This window comes from Myotis brandtii, unplaced genomic scaffold (assembly GCF_000412655.1).
Source record: "Myotis brandtii unplaced genomic scaffold, ASM41265v1 scaffold308, whole genome shotgun sequence".
NCBI lineage: Eukaryota > Metazoa > Chordata > Mammalia > Chiroptera > Vespertilionidae > Myotis > Myotis brandtii.
In genome coordinates this window covers 1,966,565-1,986,975 of record NW_005361786.1, presented here as the reverse complement: position 1 = coordinate 1,986,975, position 20,411 = coordinate 1,966,565, and the positions used below count along the sequence as shown (strand labels likewise).

Genomic DNA, 20,411 nt, shown 5'->3' with positions numbered 1-20,411 from the left:
AACCCCTTTCCGTTCCGGTGGGTGAGTTCTTTTGATGTTTGGGGTAAAAGGACCCTTTTTTCGGGTTCTCCTACGGGGGAGCTTTTTTTTTTACCTCTTTCCGGTAAGGTGGGAAGTCATCTTGGGCGATCGAGTTTAAAAGAACAATGGAAGCCTGGCTACGTTGAAAGAAAAAAAAAAATAAAACTTGTTTTTTTTTCTCTTATTTTTTTTCTTTTCCCCTTTTGGGTGTTGGCTCTTAACTCTTTCAAAGCCGATGTTGAAAACGGCTGCGGGGATCACCGGGGAGAAGGGACTTGCCGCCCCTGGAAAACCTTGATGACGTGAAGGTTGTCTTTTTAAAAAATGCAAGTTGGAGGAGGAGGAGGAGTGCGTCTGGCATTTCAAAAAAAAAAAAAAAAAGACAAGTTTACTGTCATGTCAGGGCGGTTTAATGGGAATAGATTTGAATGCTGGGGCCAGGGCGATGACGTCTGGTTCGTAATAACTGGCATTTGCCGAGTTGCTCCGGCTTTCGGATATTTGGATGGTGATTAAATACACCCGTTTCGGTACTTTTTTTAAAAAAGGTCACCAGGAGCCGTTATCTGCAAAATGATCGCACCTGCATGTTGGAACGCACTTGAGCCTGCTCCTAGACTTTTAAAAGTTTCAGTTCGTCATTTTACGTTTTTTTTAAAAAAAATCATCATCATCCGTATCGTCCCAAGCCGTGGTCGACAAAACTTTTACAAAGGGCTATTCGGCCCCCCAGATCTCCCTTTGGAGTTACTTTCTCGCAGTGTAAATATTAAAGTAGGCTTGCTCTCTGGAAATGGACGGAGCAGAGGAGCCATATTTGTTGCATTTGTTGCATGCACGAACATCTAGATGTTCTTACCCCGGAACAGTATTTTAATAGGTGTCGGTTTCAGAAATTCTGCAGTCCTCCGCCTATGCATCTGGGAAGAACGTTGGGGAGGGAATTTAAGTTTTCGGTTTGCACAGGCCGCAAGTGCAGAAAACCTTTGTGTGTTTTGGGAATATAATTGTCTTCATTCTGCGGTATGGGTGTTGTAAAGTGCAGATTTTGCCTAAAAAGGCTGTTGGTAAATTCCTCAAGTTTACCCAGTCCTTCTAAGATCACAGGTAACTGCTGTAATCGACCGCATTTCGGAAGGTATTTTTGTCGGCAAAATGGTTTTATTTCCGAATAGCATGCATCTCGTGCTACATGTTACATCAGTTGCGCATATCTTGATTTTACAGGCTCTGTTGTTTAGGTACCAGTTTTGTTTTGTTTTTTCAAACTGACGTTTTTGAAATTTTTGGGTGCTGAAAGTGGTCTTAAATGAATATTCTGAATCTGGTATCTCAGAATCCTTTTTGAAGAGTGAAATGCAAAATAATTGCTGGCATTTGCTACCTCATCAGATCTTTTTACAAGAGTAATGGGGGAAGGGAGAGACTGAAAGTGTTAAAGACCCTGGTTTGAAATTGAATAAATGTCCTCGTTACTACATGTTTGAAAGTTGCTTAAAAGACAAAGCTAGTATCCCACTTGGTGAGATCAAATAACTTGTAATTTAAAATTTAAAGTAACCAGTGGCCATTTTAAACTTCACTAATTTCTCCTAGAAGAGTAAATTTTCAATTACTCAATTTTAAAAGGCATTCTTTGATGGGAAGGGAAATGTTAATATTTGAGTCTTTGAAAATGGTAAACTTTTCCTTTTTTTTTTTTGGTATTGCCTGTCATCAAACGAAGAAAGATAAAAACAAGGTCATAGTCTTAAATCTGTCCAAAGATGTAAATCTGTATTTTTTTGTTTCAATGCCTTAGTCACAAGTATTAGTCTATGCAACCAAAAGGTGAGGAAAACAAAGACTGATAGATGTTAAGATAAGAAATAATTGCAACCTAAAATGTACAGGTAGTGTGTGATGAGCTGTCTCTTACATTTATCCATAGATTATTGAGTGTTTTGTTCTCATTGTTTCATCATACTGAAACTTAGGCCAAGAAATGTTTAAAAATCAAAACATTGATATCATCTTCCTTTTTTTTTTTTTAAGGTAACTTACAAGATTAAAATAAAATTTGGTTGATGATGGTTCTGAACAGATACAGCTCTTTTACTTGAGGTAAGACCGGGTAAATTTTTATTACTTTGACATAAAAATAAGCTTATTAGGTTTTGTTTTTGTTCTTTGAGAATTTATTTTTCCAGCAAGTAGTGATTATGAATATGAGTAAATATCGGAAATAATTTTACCAAGCTTTTAAATCTTTTCATGGGATAGAAAGTATATATGCATAGCTGTTGTAACTCAACGGTATATAGTTTGAAACACTGAAAGGTCCTTTACGCCTTTGTTTAATTTTGGGAACAAAAAAAGACTAATTATATTTTGAGGAAAACCATGAACCAAAGATAGACTTTTTCTTTTTAGGTCTCTAATACACTGTGCAAACAGTTTTAATCTTTTAAACATGTAAATAAATAAATTTATTGGAAAATTTGAGCTAGTTATTATTTCTACTAATAGGTTTTAGGGAAGAACATTTTAAAAATCAATTTTTGTGAGCATAGATTTTAGTTTTTGTTTCTTTTATATAATAAAAAGTTTTAAAATACTTCTCCCTACTTGCTGTTGGTTGTTACATCAATAAATTGCTTAGAATATTTCTTTTTCCCCCAAAAGAAACCATTTTGAAGACTGAGACCATGGAGTTTTATATCTGAGGATAAAGGAAATCTTTGCAGAAGTCTGTATTTTATATAGCAAGTAAGTAAATGTTTTTACCCACCATCTGAAATTTAGTGCCTACCACAATTTGAGTAGGAAAATATCAGTAAATTTTGTCAATGAAACAAACGGCGGACTGTTTATCTTGAAAAGATGAGAAAAAGCCCCTCAAATGCCATTTCTTTATATCAAAGCTTTTTTGTATTAACATTGAAATAGTTGACACATGTAGTTTCTATCAGAACAGAAAGACATTAAGTACTTTCCAATAAAATGGTGCTCCAGGATAAATCAGGAGTTGAGTCATCAAAATTTTATCTTTACGATCTTAAGTGTACATTCCTTTTGATGATACTGATCACGTTTTAGAAATGGCCTAGAATTTTGCATTTGCAGATCTTGGGATTCTTAAAAGAACTATATTTCCAAAACGAAATAGAGAATTCCATATTCTAGTTGCTACTTAATGGATTTTACATAGTCGCTTTACCCATTTTCCTGAGTTTTCAAACAGATACAAAAATGACTTATTTTACGGAAAACTAGAATAAAGCATCTAAAGAGACCTCCGTAACTTAATAATTATCTTTAAGTCGTAAAAGGAAGAAGAAATTTTCAATAAGCATACAATAATTTTACATCTTAAAACTAGATACGTGAGTGAAAAAACGTGTCCACTGATAATTTTCAAAAAATATTCTTTATTCATAAGTTAATACTGAATGTGAAAATTAATCTCAAGTTGAGATTAGTAAGGATTTGACAGAGAAAATATAGTAATATCTTGGGGAATGTTAAGAATACCCAAATAACCATTAGTTAATATAAGGGCAAATTTACCTTTGTCCTTGAAATTTATGTGGAAAATCTTTTGGTGTTTGCTTATTCTATTGATTCAAATAGGTAATAAAGATAATATTTTTATTGCCTTTGCTTTAGTTTAATTTTTCCTCTCCAGTCCTTTGCAATTTGATCAAATTTGTGTTTATCATATGTGAAAGAAAACGGAATGTTACACCTTTAACTAGTGTTTGAAAGACAAAACACACCACGCAAAATAATCAAAACATCTTTTACCCCAAGCGTCTTCTTTTTTTTAGTAACATATTTTGCTCAACAGCTTTTATTTATTTTTATTAATTTCAGAGAGGAAGGGAGAGAGAGAAAGAGATAGAAACATCCATGATGAAAGAGAATCATTGATGATCTGCCTCCTGCACCGCCCCCTACTGGGGATTGAGCCTGCAACCCAGGCGTGTGCCCTTGACTGGAATCGAACCCGGGACCCTTCAGTCCACAGGCCTACACTCCATCCACTGAGCCAAACCAGCTAGGACTACCCCAAGCTTCTTTAACACAAATGCCGATGTTAGTTTCCTCTATGCAAATTATTGTAATTCAGATGTGGTTGGCACTTACAAAATTTGAGAATTGGGCCTCTTAAGACACAAACGTATGTGAAGTGTGACGTAGGTTAAGTATAACATGGCAATAAATTTATAGTGGCCTACCAAAGGTGTAATTTAACCCATAAAATAAATGAACGGTTTAAGGTTAGAAATGTTAAATGAAGATTTTTATTTTTTTAGTATTTATAGAAAAATCTAAACGATGTAGTAATTTCTACTCGTCTAATGGAATACAACGCTTCCTTTATCACCAACAAGATACAGGATTATAATCGATCACATTTTAAGGTTTTCATGTACTTCAGCTAAACTTCATGATAGTGCTTATATTCATTGTTTCGTTATTTGGGGTTTGAACCAGGCTTGTATAATGGGCAATAATAAGTTTGATGGACAAGAATAATGGACACATGAAGACAAATATAAATGTAGGTACTATTATTTTAAATTACTATATTTCATTAGGAAAGTAAATTACTTAGTTAAATGCTATTTTCTGCTTAGCGGATCAAAGTAGTAAATGTTAAATATTTACTTTTAATTGAGCATTTTTAACCAATTCTTGAACCCAAAATCACCCGATCAAGTTGGTGATTAGGTTGGATTTGCGTTTGTTATCATGGTAATAGCTGTTTAAAAAATTATCTGAAGTTCCACAGAAATGAAAGAAGCCATGCTCATAGTTAATTATACATTTTTTTAAACCATGGCATAACACAGGCTAGATAATAATTTTGAATATAAACATTTTTTCAAGGTTAATTTACTGTTTCTCAGTTTCTTAATTATTAAGATACCGGGACTGGGACAACCAATGAATTTACTCTTTCTCCTGTCTGTTTTAATTCTTTGTTGAGAGACATAGCATAAGCGGCAAAAGATAATTTGAGGACATCTCTATCTTCTGCATTAATGAAAGGTAGAGGTGTGTGATACAGTGGAAAATACAACTGAGATTCAGCAACCAAGAGACCCAGCTTCTAATGTAAATTAGCCCTGTAATGTTGACATTTTATTCAGTGTACACCTTAGTCTCCTAGTTTTAGTACAAACTATTTGGAGTTTCCAATCTCTTAAGATACCATTTAGCTCTTAAATTCTGCTATAAAAATAATAGGAGTGTCTATTTCTCTTACAAAAAGTGGAGAATAGTTCTTATAATTTTTGCATCGCAAATCATGTAGTTCTGTGGTGACACTGTTTGAATAAGACGAGACCCGTGAAATCCTGTGACCGGCATTCTTAATTTTAGGAATTTCCAGATATTAATAAACAGTATATATATGAAGACATTGGAAAATCGATCTTAATTTGTTTTTAAACAATTAAGATTTAGAATGCTGTAGTAAAAAGCATTATTTGGAGTTTTGAAAATAATTATTCGATTAAATATATTTAAACTTGAGGCCCCGGTCGGGCAGCTCAGTTGATTAGAGCACCGTTCCAATAGCCCGTTTCAGGTTCGATCTCCCCACAGGACACATACAAAAAGCAATCAACAAATGCATAAATAAGTGGGACGACAAATCGATATTTCTCTCTCTCTCTCTCTCTTTCTCTCTCCCTCTCTCTTTGCTCCTTCCTTCCCTCTTTACATTAAAAAAGTTTATTGTATCTAATGAAACATTTGCAGCTGACCATTGGGATTATCAATGATAATACCTGGCATAATTAACTTAAGAAATTTCTATATTTAGATATCATTGTTTTACCAGCTACCTTTCCTTTACAGATTGAGTGGCTTAATTCAAACTTTTGATTTTCATTTTGGTTGTTACTTCTGAGTGTAAATTAACCATTACAATTTAAATGATTATTTTTACATAGCATTTAAGTAGCATGTTTTCTTACAACAATTTGATAGTTGATTTAAACATAGTGTAAAGCTAGATAGTTTTGTTTTTTGAAAAACAATCCTGTGCTTTTGAAGCTAAGCCATTTATATGAAATGAAATATTTACCAAACAATGAATTATATATGTGTACTAGATAGTAATCATAATAATTTTAATTTAGACTATCATATTAGATATTTTGCTTAACTTTAATGGTTTCTGAGTTGTCTTGTGGCAATTTTCTAATGACTATCACTACCCTATTTTTGTGGAAGACATTTTATATTTCATAGTGTTCTCTGATCTTATTCTCAGTTTAAATGTTAAAAATTGTTTGAAGGGTTTTAAAAGGTGACAAATATGATAAGAAAAGCACAAATGGACTAATGATGATAATGTAAGACTTGACTAAAACTGTCTTTGCCTTTTATTATAAAAGGCCCAGCTAGCAAAATGGTTATTTACATGGCACCTATAATTTCATATTCAATGAGAATCTATAGTACTGCAAAATATTAAAGATAGGTAGGAACATGAGCAAAATTACCAACTTGTATAGTCTGCTTAAGCAGACCTTGGCTGCTTCCCTTTCAAAGGACGGCGCAAAGCACTACTTCGTAAATTTTGGGAAGGAGCCAGTGTGATAGATTATATTTGTGTTAGCACAAAGTGAGCGCCCAGTCCTTTTCTGTATTTGGTGGAGGCTAAACCCAGAGGTACATTCTTACATTGGTAGGTAGCTTTTTGTACAAGCACATTATCAGACCAATGCGACATTTCTTTCACCAGTATTCCTTAAACCAGTTACACCCTTCTCTTAGGAGTTATATAAGTTTATTTTACTTGGTTGATTTAAAATTTGTCTTTATTCAGAAAATCCTCTCTTCCTTATAAAGTCTGACTAAATTGGAAGCTTAAAAATAAATAATTCCGTTTCTTATAAATTGCTTTGTTACCCGGTGGGAGGATATTTTTTGGCACCTAACCTTTAGAGGTAATTTTGAAGCCAATTTTTGCTGTATTGATTGATTAGTCAAATGACTAAAGGAATTTAGACTTGGTAAGAAAATCAGGAGTTTGCTTTATAATTTGAAAATTTGAAATCATAGCCTGGAAAAACATTTGGGTAGCTAAGCTTAACCTAAATCCTAAACAGTGCTTTGGCTTTCTAAACATTTTGAAATTGCTATACTTTGATGCTGAACTTCTAAACAGCTTTTTTGGGTAGGTCAACATATTGGGATTATTATAATCATGCTTTGGAGCAGGAGTGACTTAAAATAGTATTTAACCTATATTCAGAAGATATTTGAGATATAGGAAACAACTCTTCCATGTTTACTTTATGATAATCTTAACTAGTGAAAAGCATGGATATGATATTTTTGTTATCAAATATATATTTTAGAAAGGATTTGAGTTGAGTAGATCAGTACAATTAGTAAAAATAGTTTGAAATTGTGCCTAAGGATTCCTTTCCAACACTTTACCTTAGAATAGTGTACATGATAATTTAAAATAATATCCTGTATAATAAAAGCCCAGCGACCAAATAGTGGAATGACCAGTCGACCGCTCATTATGACACGCACTGACCACCAGGGGGCAGACGCTCAACGCAGGAGCTGCCCCCTGGTGGTCGGTGCGCTCCCACAATGGGAGTGCTGCTCAGCTGACAGGGATGAGCAGTGTTCCCACAGTGGGCCAATCCCCACAAGCCACACCGCCCACCAGTGCATGAATCCTATGCACCGGGCCTCTAGTGACAATATATACAGTGAGAAAACAAGACCTTCTAGGTTGGTAATGCAAGTTTTCCTTTAGAACTTTTAAATGTAGACAAATGAGAGACCAGAAGATAAAATAATTTTGTACTATTAAGTAGTGATGTTGGCTCTGCTAAACAGCTGGGTCTCAACTCTTGCTATCCATTCAGTCTACCTGGGGGAGCCCAAATTTTTGCCTTCTCTGTTGGAGTTCCTGGGGACTGAGATTTAGACATTCACTTGTTTTTATAGTAACTCATTTTACAGGTGTGTCTCCTGTACAGCCAAATTTAAGATCCTCTGCAGTAAAATTTTTTATCTTCTACTTGTTTATATACATACACGTGTCTTGGGCTTCTGGCGAGTGATCCTTACAAGATGTTTCTGAATAAATCATGGCATATTAATACTATTTTTATTTTTTTCTACGCATAAAATTATATTCTTTTTGTTTTCTGCAGAAATGTGAATCCTGAGACTGAATCTCTAAAGGGCCTGTACAACGTAATAGATGTTGGTGGAAGCATTTAGTAAGTTTACTCAATTTACATCTTTTTCCTGTTTTAATTTTAAATATGACTTTGGAAATTTTGAGTACCTGTGTCAGAATTGTAAAAATACTTAGGGATTTAGTGAAGCTCAAAGCAACACAAAAAAAATAAAACCAGCATGGTTAGATGTGTGTGAAGTTTATTATTTAAATTTTGCTTATTAATTTATTCTAACTTACTATTTCCTACTTTCTTCAGTTAAACTGAGGCAAGAGGTACAATGCATAGAAACCCATAGTTGAACATGCTTCCAACCACCTTAGATCTGGGTGTTGGTAAACTCCCCCAATTTTTTAAAAATAAAGTTTTATTGGAACATAGCTCTGCTCTTTCATTTATACATTATCTGTGTCTGCTTTCCTACTACAACTGCAGAGTTGAGAATAGTTGTAGTTAATGGTCACAAACCCTAAAATAGTTACTGTCTTGTCCTAGATCCATCTCGATTGTCAACTTGACCCTACGTATGTAGAAATCAGAAGCCCTTGGTTTCCCTTTTGGTAATAGAACATACTTTTTAATGGATGTTAGTATAGTCATGCTAATTAATTAAGTAATTCTGAACTTCCCTTTTATGAAAGCCTAATAATAATTTCTTCTGACAGTGGGGTTATGCTCTGATACTAGAAGACTTGGTAACAATTACTATGGAGTAGTTTTTCAAATTCCCAACCTGAGAAATAGTGGGAAAGAGTTAGTGGTAGGACTGTGTAAAGGAATTTGGATGAATTCTCAAAGGAATTTATTTATTACTGGCAAAATTTTACATATGATAATTACATACTAGCTGTTTGTTAAAGACACTTATTTTTGAATCACATTTGGAAATTAGATTCTAGATAATTTTTCATTCTAATTACTATTTCAACTTCCATTGTATAAGTGGCCATTAAGGCCTGCAAAATAATAAGTTGTTTTTTTTTTTTTGATGGGAGTGGTGAGGGCAGAGATGAAAACTTTTCCTAATATAGTACAATTATTGACCTTATCAAATATTTTGAAGAGATATTGCCTGGCATATAGTGGATGCTCAATAAATACTTGTTGATTTATTATTATATATAGTGTCTATTAAATATTTATCAAGTAGTGTTTTGGGTCTAATAAAAAACCAAACTGAAATTCATTACTGAAACATTAGTTTTAATACTTTATTAATTTTTTCAGTGTGCCTGAAAGCTAAAATCTTGGACTCAGTAACAGTTAAAATTGACAAGAAACTACAACTCTCAATCTCTTAAGCAGGTGTAGTCGACTATTAAACTTATAGGGGCAATGGGGAAGATTTCATTTGATTACAAGACCTTTAAGATGATTAAGTTATCATAATTAACAGTTGGCTGATCTTTCTCAGATCATTTTGTAGTTAGTTTATTAAGACCCAGACTTTTTATTTTTAAATTTCTTTAATTTTATTGATTTCAGAGAGGAAGGGAGAGGGAGAGAGAGAGAAACATCAATGATGAGAGGATCATTGATCGGCTGCCTCCTGCACGCCCCCTACTGGGGATGGAGCCCGAAACCCAGACATGGGTCCTTGACTAGAACCGAACCCAGGACCCTTCTTGATAGAGTGTCAATCCCCAGGCTGATGCTCTATCCACTGAGCCAAACCTGCTAGGGCAAGACCTGGACTTGTTAATATACTGTAATCCTATAAAGGATTTGAGCTCTTACTGGGTAGTGAGACAAAATATGTGAGTTTTCTATTAAATGTTTTCAAATTAAAGACCAATACAAAGAATATTGAAATCAAGCCATAAGCACCAAGAACAAAACCTTAATTAATTACATAATGGGAAAACCAGTTTTGTTCTGGATTATAATTTTATATCTATTCCTTTGGTTTTGCAATAAGTGTTCCAGTTTTAAGATGATTTAGTAAATTGTGGCATTATTAGAGTCCCCTGTTTTTAAAATTAAGAACCATTAATTCTTTGTCTTTGTATTTCTCCCTGTACCCCACATTTCTGTTGCGATTAAAAATTGGGGTTTGTTGGGAAGTAGAGATAAGGAGATTACTTCTTTTGGGGGAACATCTCATAAACTCAATTCTGTAATGAACCATTTACTTGCAGTTGAGTTAACAATGCTTTATTTTACAATGTCTCTGTTTTTGGAACAAATTTACTGGATCAGAATTGAAACAGAAGATCTTAATTTTATGGGTTGTTTTTTTTTTTTGATGTACAGGATTGGCGAATTTTAAGAGGTAGCAATTACTTCCTACTCTCTTAACATAGTAGCCTTTACCTTTGCTTGTGGGATTTAATTTAGAACAAGCAATTTTCCATAAAAAGAAGACATAAACTAGTGAACATCATAGTGGAAACGTCTAACTTTCCATAGTATGAGCTTGAAGCTTACCTTTTATGTGAAATAAACAAAAGATCTGGGTCTCTTTGATGATGTTATTCTAGATCAAACCATCATCTCTCCAGTATGTCTATAGCCATTTGCACGTTATTGGAGAGACATAGAATAGTAGGGCTTTGATATCAAAACTCTACTCAGTTTTTTTGTACTGATGTTATTTTAGTGCAACACTAACTAGTCTTTTTAAAGCAGAAAGTGTTTTAAGTAATTGACTCCATGATTCTATGGATTCTTCAGAGATTTCATTACTGTTGGATTATAAGTTATATGAATTTAGTAAGGTTAGTTTATAGGTCCCCAAGTACTGTGATTATCGTGGTATATCAGAGGAAAAGCTAACATTTATTGAGGTCTTTATATATGCCAGGTAATATAAATGCTATACAGATACTATCTCATTTAAGCCTTACTACTTCTACAGGAGGTAGGTACTGCTGTTACTCTTTCACAAATGAACTGGATTTTGTTACCAAGAATATTTCTAAGCTCAAAGAACTCATGCCTGCTTTCTTTTTAATTTTTAATGTAACTTCACTTACTAGCAATTTTAGGTTTTGTAAGAATTTGGAATTCCATGAAAATGAATGGCTTACTCCTAAATCCCCTACTTTTAGATGCTTTGATGCCTGACTGAGCACTTTTACTTATTATATTAATAAGATTCTTGCTTTTGGCTTTTGATTGACTTTAAGGAGTACAGATTGATCTGGTTTTTTAATGTTATGGAAGTATCTGCTTTCTCTTTTAGCACTTTTTTTTTTTTTCAATTCCCAGCCCCCCCCCTTTTTTTTACTATATTAAATATATGAAATCATATGTGACAGAATGACCAATATATTGTTTTTTCTAGTTTATTTTTATTACACAAGCTAGTGATTTTGAGTAATTTTGGAATGCTTTTAATCTCATTAGGTTTTTTTTTTTTTAATTTAAAGAATAATGGGCTTTTATATAAAGTCCTGGATAAATTTACCTCTTACTCTGTGGCAGAAGAAAATAGAGCATTGATTTATCATTTCATGTACTAAATTGAATAAATTGCACCTATAGACATTGAAATGATTGTAACTTGATATCAGTGCTTTAGTTTCATTGTTCATCATAGTAGTATTTACTTCCCCAACTTCATTTAGAGCTTGATTTTGCATCAAAACAATAGAGATTGGGGTAAAATTGGTTTATAATAAACTCTGCAAGAAGAATGAAGGTATTTTTATTTCTATAGTTCTATATAGAAGTGTATATCCCTTAACTCTTAAAGGAATGAACAATTCAAATGGAAGATATTTTACTGATGTGGGGAATGAATGAGTTTCAGACTGGAGAGAAATCGGCAAAATAATTAAGGAGAAATACTTTTGTTTATTACTGATTTTGTGACACTCATTTTTAGTTTTTTAAAAAATATGGATGGTAGTGTTTCTTTGTTAACCAAATAGTTTATTAAGTAGATTTTTTTATTGTATACTAAAGGCCCGATGCACGAAATTTGTGCAAGGGGCTCAGGTTCATCCACCCGGAAGGACATCTGGTCTAATTAGCATATTACACTTTTATTATTATAGATTATTATAGATAGTAGACAACAAATTTTAATTATAGTTTAGGATACAAGGTATTAACTACCTAATGAGCAAAAATGCTATTATACTTAATAACCTCTTAGTCAGTCACCCAGACTTTATAAATTTAGTTTGAGAGCTGCATAATTTACAGAGAAGACCAGGGCTAAAACTTATATTTGCAATTATGTGGATCCTGATTCATCAGGATTATTTATTTATTGTTAAAATCACTTGGCTTCCCACTTATCCCTTTAATTCAAAGTAGTTAAGTAATGTATTTGTCATTCTCTGAGAAACATTTGATATTTTGGCAGTGGGAGTATTTTATTTGTATATAATTTGCAATCTTATAGCATTTAATGGCAAATATCAAATAAGCCAAGTTGACACTTTGCCTTTTTTATCTTTTTTCCCCCTAGTGGCTACATATTTCCAGCATTCTCAGATATGTAGCTAAAGATAGTGGCATTTTTGTTGTCTATTTGCGATATTCTAAGCAAAATTAACATCTGTTAACTGGAAAACTATGCTATGATTGATCCACTGCTTTGGTTTCTTTTATTCCTTAGGATTCTTTTAGCTAATTAGTGTGTGTGTGTGTGTGTGTGTGATATTTTTTTTTTTGAAGAAGAAGAATATTGGAAAGTTCTTCATTGAGATTTCAAATCCATAGTGTTGCTGTAATTTAGCTTTCCAGGATTTTTGAATTTGAATTTTTGTCTTCTACAAACACTAAAACAGTATCACATTTAACTAGTAAAAATTTATCTCTTTACTGCTACTTTTTGAAAAAAAATATATTTTATTGATTTCAGAGAGGAAGGGAGAGGGGGAGAGAGAAATAGAAACATCAATGATGAGAGAGAATCATTGGCTGCCTTCTGCACGCCCCCCCCCCCCCCCAATGGGGTTGAGGCCACAACCTGGGCATGTGCCCTGACTTGGAATCGAACCATGATCTGGTTCATGCTTAACCACTGAGCTAAGCTGGCCAGGCTACTGCTGCTTTTTTTTATGGCTACATGTGTATCTGTGATAGTAAAAGAACTTTGTTACTTGTATATACAGTCTTTGATTCTCTCATTGACAAGTTGTGTGTAGCACATACAACTTTAAATAAGACAGTTTCATAGTTTAAAGCTGTTACAAAATTAAAGCTTTGTGTATGGTAAGAGTGTCTTCAAGGTGGGTGGATGTTCTCTGTTTGAAGGGAATAAGATGATCGGTATTCCAACAGCGTTTTTTCTTTTAATGTTTTCATGAAGCACCCACAGCTTGAAGAGTCTCAAATGGACCCTACCGCTGAGAAATCAAGATGGCAGTCCACTATGGGGAATAGAGGAAAATGGATTAATACAAGAGTGCTGTGATAATACACAACCAAGACAGGGTTCTTTTAACATGGATTTCATGAAATGAATGAAGACAATAGGCTTCTTACCCAACACAGATGGACAGTGGATTTGACTTTCTAAAGACTTTTTGTATCATTAAACAAGCCCATTTTTGACATTTGGAGATGAAAGATGGCACGTTAACAGAGATGATAGTTTGTATGTCTGGAATTTTTTTCAATTTGATTTGTATGACCTTGTGAAATGTTAACTTTAATAAAATTTCTAACACTTTAAAATTTCTCAGTTTGGGCTTTTTTTTTTTAAGCTGAAGAGTCATTACATTAAATGTGCGCCGTAAATAACAATTTGGCCTTTACAGTTGTCCAGCAGTGAAGTGTACTGAATAAAGCTGGTAAAATGGCAGTGGTGTGCTGGAAAATATTTTACGTCGTTGATTAAGATTTATTTCCACCAGTTGTGGAAATTTATTTGTGCTTTAAGAAATAGGCGTTTGGTTAAATGCCGTTTTATGCTTTCTTGAATATCTTGCAAAATAACCAGTCAATAGGTAATAATAGAATCTTTAACTTGCCACATGATTTTAATGAACGTTTAAAACAAAATGCATTTTGTCTCAAAATTCAGGATGAGTGATAACAGTATTTTTCTGAGTTTTGTGTTGATAAAAAGGTCTTTTTTATCTGCACTTCTTAATATTGAAAATAAAACATCTTGAGATAGAATATTCATCTGAACAAAACAGATACCTCTTATTGTCTAGTTAATGTTAGGGGAATAAATGTTGGATTTATTAGGGAATGTCCTTTAAGATATTCATAAAAGGCCTTAAAATTTTGGTGGCAATATTGTCTATAATATATGTTATGTAAATATAAAATAGGAATATTCTGTATTTTTCTTATTCTCTACATTTAGGAATTCAGAATAAATGAATCACACCATGTCACAGATGACATATTTGATTTCCAGGTGAATACTGGCATTTTATTGATAATCAACTGACACTAAGTTTATAAATGTGTGATAGGCTTTATTTGGGTAAACCAAATCAATTGTTGATATTTTCCCATTATACATGGAATGTTCGGCTTGATGTGTTTTTGTGTGTGTGTGAGAGAAAACAGTTAATCATACTGTGATTTGTGATTAATGTCAAATACTATATAGCACACATATTCATTTTCAGTACATGTGCAGTATGTGTTCTCATTGACTGGTTCGAAGTGGTTGGTTTGTATATATCAAAAGTGGAATTTTGGATTTGGATTTTGGTACAAAATCACCTTTTGTAGAAAGTGTGGAATTGAAACTGGGTTTTGATTATGGCTTTTACATTGACCTAGATGCAACTTGTTGCTTTTGTTGGGTATAAAGCGAAAGTGGATATCAACATTGAGGAAAAGACATGGTTCTGGAAGATTATAATGTCGAGTAGGGAAAGTTTATTTGATTTCTTTTTTTGATGTGTGAATATTTTCTTGGGTGCTTTTTGAGAGAAAAAGTGTTGAACAATTTGTTTCTGGCATTAGTATTAATTTTGTTTTCCATAGATGTTATGGTTTTGATATTTAGGAGAATTTGACCTGTGACATTACTTTGATAACTTGTTGTCAGATGTGACCTATTAACTATTGTCAAGAATCTGAACATACTTAGAAATTGATTTGAAATACAAGGGAAGAGTTGGGGATATATGTGCTGTGTTGGTTTTGGAGGTCCAGTTTCTTGGATTTGTTATTTGAAAGGACAATGGTGGTTCCATATTCTCGAGTTTAATAACTTTGTTTTGCCTGAATCAATGTGGGAAGTAAATATAGTGTGATCTTGAGATTTGGGGAGGGGGTGTAAAGTTTGCAGGGTTATAGAATGGGTTAAAGAATTTTGTGAAAGTACAAAGAAAAATTGAAATTCTCAAATAAAAACGAGTTGCGTTAATTTTTGCGCTAATGCAACTGAACACTAGGGAGGCGCTCTTGAGTTGTACCCCTTTCTTCCAGTTGGGATGGAAAATGCCCCCTAATTTGGTCTTTAGATAATTTTAGGCTTCCTAAAGAAGTCCAACTTGAATTTAATCTATGAAATTGAGATTTTGCTTTTATTTAGAAACCATTTTACCCTGGGTGGGGTTAATTTTAAAAAAAGACTAATATTAAAATGAGCTTAACATTTTCTCAGAATTATCCCTTTTTCAAAATGGCTTTATAAAACACCACTTCCTGCCCAGAAAGGAAGTTATTTTAGCCCAAGGACTGAAATATTTAGCAGATCTTTAGACAAAAGGAACAAATTACATTTCTGTCTGGCTTAAAAAGGGTGCTTGAGCCAGAGGGGGTTAAGAAACCCTCCCCCCTTCCCCTGATGGGGTGGTCTGGAGGGGCAGGGAGGTGTGGGGGTGTGGGGTCCTCTGGCTCCCTGGGATGGAAGATCTTTTTTTTTCTTTCTTTCTTTCTTTCTTTCTTTTTTTTTTTGGTGGAGATGAAGGGGTGGGTCTATGGTACATCACCTGAGTTGTGGGGTAAATGTAGAGAGTGTCAATCAAAGGCAGAGCTCTCAGAGCTGGGAAGGAGGCTCTAGATGGCGGCTGTGCCTTAGAGAGAGCGCGCTCAGCTCCCTGCCTTCGCCTCACTTTACGCAACTTTCCCCAACTTTCGGGCCGCCCCAGGGGGCCCCCGCAGCCCCCTGCCTCTCCTAGAGACGGACTGGGGTCGATTGGAACCCCTTTGAGGGGGAAAAGCAGCTTTTTGGGGCTTTCTTTTCGTGCCTTGTTGGAAAGAAGCAGCCGTACTGGGAGGCCAGGTCGTTGTTTTTTCCAGCTTAGAAGCCATGGCGCACCTCCATTTTTGTGCGCTCTGCTAATGAGGTTTTTTCCCTCCCGTACCCGTCTCGGTATTAATTGTTGCTTTATTTTTTTTGGACCCGTGAACAGATCGGAGGATTGTTTTATTTATTTTTCGGTTTTTTTTTTTCACGGAGGATTTCGTTTTTCTATTTTTAATGGTTTGGGACCCGATCTATTTCTACCACTAGCTAGGACTCTCTGGCTTTGGACCTACTACATGGATCAGGTAAGTTCGTGATCATTAGTGATCATTTAAAGGATTTATAGCTGAAAGTTGGCTTTATTTTCGGTAAAGAGGAGAAATTCCTGGATGACGCAATAAGATAAAGAGCTTGTTATTTGTATCCAGTGTGTTACTTTGAGAAACTTTCCGTATTGATAAGGGCTGATTCCCCCTGTTCCGTGTGTCCTGCCTTTTTTTTTTTTTTAAAGGTAAAACTAGAAATAATTTTGTTTTTCGGTGCTTCACCGCTGTTGTATTATAACAATATCGTGACATGGTCAGGACTTTGTTCCTGGTAATAAAACCATCGATAGAAGCCGGGACCTTACCTCTCTTTCAACTTTTGACAGTAAATACCTGGGCACAGGACTTCAAAGCAAACACAGATTTCCCCTCCCCCTTAATATTTAAGAATTAAAAGATGATGAGAAATAAGGACAAAAGCCAAGAGGAGGACAGTTCGCCACACAGCAATGCATCGAGGTATGGAGCTATCAACTTTCTTTCTTTTTTCTTTTTTTTTCGGGGGGGAAACCTCAGCTTACATTGTTTACCTTGACAGGCCAGGGTAGCTGTCTGTGTGATTTTAAGTATTTTACTAATTTGGGTTCGTTTTTTAAAGCGTGACCTTGAGATTGCTAATATGCCACACCCTAATTTTTTTGGTAGCAATTTATGAAAGTTGAGTTGACTTAAGGCCTCTTACAGCAGTCGAAAGGTAAGGTACCTTTATTCGAGGGGGACTTTTCAGTAAACTGCAGTGTTTCTGACAATAAATTTCAGGTTTTAGGTTTTCGGGCTGTAGAAAAATGACCTTGTCGGTTTAGCCATTGCTGCATTGCACCATTTTACATACAAGGCAAATTTTTTTCTTTGAAGAAACTAGGATACCCCAACTTGTAACCGAAGGCCATAGAGGAGCCTTGTGGTAGTAAATTATAGTAAATAGACATTTGAGAAAGTTATATGAATGAAAAAATGTACATTTTAAAGTGAAATTGCAAAAAGGACCCTTTGACTGATGCCTCTCGGTTTACATTTTTACTTCATTCTCTATTTCTTTTGATACCTTGGACATTTTAAGACATTTTGATAGGATTTATCAAAACCTTGAGTTCGATGCTTACAGTTCCTGCATTTATGAAATTAAATCTGATCCCAGAAATCCAGGAGTACTCTTTTAATATCCCTCTTTTCTGCTTTGTGATTGTTACTGAGATTAAAATTGTATATTTTACTTTTGTGAAATATTTAAGGCTCACATTTGCATGCTTATATTCAGACAATGCTCTTTCTGGTGGTAGATTGAGTAGTATATGATCCTGGCACTTTAGTTATAGCTGCTTTACATTTATTGATTTATTTCAACAGTGTCTCCTGGAATGCTTTATCCTCGGAAGCTTACACATGTACTGTTCACATCATGATTTGTTTCACATTTGCTGGAGTGCCTTGTTAGTGACTAAGGAATAAAGCTACTGAGTTGTTTTGTATGATCTGTATATTAATTTTAAAAGCACATGCATGCATTTCTGGATGTGTGTGCTTATAAATTGTCACGTTACGAATTTGAAATCTTGGAGTTAAGGATGTGATTGATTGTATGATTTTCTAATTTGGTTTTACTTTTGAAATCTTATATGCTTTTTTACTATCAGGATGGTGCATATGAAAGTTTTTAATGTGGTTTATTACAAATGATGAATTTTATTTGTTTCGTTAGACCTCAGGTATTTTGACCTTTGCTTTCACAAATACCTTTCCACATTCTTTTGCAAATTGAGTTGTCACCTAGTTTGGACTGTGTCTTTTGAACTGAAATGCCCTTGTAATCACCTACCTTAGATTTAGGACAGAAAATTGCTCTATTAACCCCACACTGATTTTTTTTTTTTTTCTGAAAAGTAATAGTGACTTGAAGAAACAGGAATCTTGACAAATACTTGACAAATTACTAAAGATTCAGTACCTACAATGGATACTCCCTTGGGTGTGATTTTGCATAGTCTCACCTGGGGTTTGGCTTTCTTATGCAAGGTTTGTGGTTAACCTTGATCAAACTCTGCTTTCTAATTTAAAACAGTCAAGCAGTGTTGTTATTCTTTTAATGATTTACTTCACCTGGAAATCTACTTTGAAGCTGTCCTGCATTTGCCTACTGTCAGTGGGGGCTTCAGAAGCATGGGCTGTGTTTTTAAATGCACTTTGTCAAGTGCATTTTGACTCGTGTACCTGATGCGTGTCCAAAAACGTTTGCAAGACTCCTTGATGAGACCGCGGAGACTGACATTTACTTGAGTGACAGATACCCTACATTGAATACCTTGACACATGCACATAATTATGACATCACTTCCTTTTCAAATTGTAAAGCTCCAGGACTCCCTGGTGTTCTCTTGGAGGAGTTTATTTTTTATTTTCGGTGGGTTAAGGTAGAGGAGGCCGTCCCTAACTCTTCCTTGGTTCCTGAATCCACCAGAATTTCCCCCACGAAGGACCTGTTTCCGTGTCCCAGAGTCTGCTGCAAAAACCACGTTTGCAGGCCAGGCAGGTGGAAGTTTGCAGGTCAAGTCTACTTGGAGAATGACTTGAGAACCTGAAGGGACAGTGCACGTGCCCTCCTTTTGGAAATAATGCAGTACTTGCCAGTCATTATGTAACTTATTCTTTCCAAGTTAATATTTAAGCATAACGTTATATATACTTTGTATAGCGTGACTTTAGAAGAGTCAGAAGTCCCCTTGCACAAGTAAGATCTTAACAGTATTGGCTGCCTGTAAAGTTTCTACATATTTAAAACAAAGTTGCCGTGGTGGGCCTGCACAGAAATGCACACCCCACACGTGTGTAAATCAGAGACATTTTGGGGTAACTCGGTAATATCTCAGGATGGAAGCGGGAGCGAGGGGAACCAGAATGGAAGTGTGTGTGCACAGGGAGTTCTGTGTTCCAGGGCTCCTCCGCCCTCGCAGTTTATCTTTAAGAACTGAGACCGTTTATTAAGTTTATCTCCAAATCGTCTGCCTTTGAACCAGATTTATTCTGATAAGCCGGGGTGTGGTGAAAATCACCTGCTTTGCAATCAGCTTCTAAGCAGCGAGTCTGAAACCCCGGGGCTGTTGAGAAATGCTAACTGCAATTGCTTGTGGACTGTAAAAGTCAGTTTTTTCGGTGGCAGCCATTTTATGACACTGATAATTCTTAGGGATCGGGAGTTTGGAGGAGATGGCAAATAAAGCGAATTGGAAGCTGAAATACCCGAACCCCTCTTTCTCCTCCCCTCTCCTCCTTTTGGTTCTCTGGTGCCGAAATAAAAGGCATCTCGGTACTTAGCGCGGACAGCAGCCCCGAGAGCCCCTGGCATCTTGGTGCAGGTCCAGCTCAGTCACAAAATGGCTGTTCCTTTGTGCCGCAGCGCTGACAGACATACTGCATTGCACTGTGTACTCGCCAAACAGCAGGAAGTTGCCGTGCCGAGTTCAAAGGCCGGCCGGCGCCGGCGCCGAGAGCTGATTGGCTGAGCGCACGCCTGGTAACAGCAGGTCAACAGCGTCGGCCCCGCCTCCTGACGTCAGGCGTGCCGACGCCGATTTGCGTGGACGTCGCGACGCCAGCCGCGTGCGCAGCCCGGGCACTTCGCCGGGCGTGCGAGGCCGGGAGGGGAGAGAAAAGGGAGCGGCGCTCTGGCCGGGACTTTCCGGTGGGCGGTCACTTCCGTGAAGGGTCTCGCTGCGGGCGGTTTTCCGCCCTCCTCCCGGC

The 20,411-nt window shown here is 35.6% G+C and overlaps 1 long non-coding RNA gene across 6 annotated transcripts; it reads left to right on the top strand.

Annotated features, from left to right (window-relative positions):
* LOC102240239 lies at window positions 1–18,145 on the top strand. 6 transcript variants are annotated; one of them, XR_313794.2, is made up of 7 exons: window positions 1–17; window positions 2,056–2,124; window positions 2,686–2,769; window positions 8,202–8,270; window positions 13,498–16,655; window positions 17,003–17,135; window positions 18,024–18,145. It is a non-coding gene; the product is annotated as an uncharacterized LOC102240239 (long non-coding RNA). The 6 variants fall into 6 exon arrangements; XR_001362811.1 differs by having other exon boundaries at window positions 1–21; XR_001362813.1 differs by lacking the exon at window positions 1–17 and adding an exon at window positions 31–329 and having other exon boundaries at window positions 17,065–17,135.
* The last annotated feature ends 2,266 nt before the right edge of the window (window positions 18,146–20,411 follow it).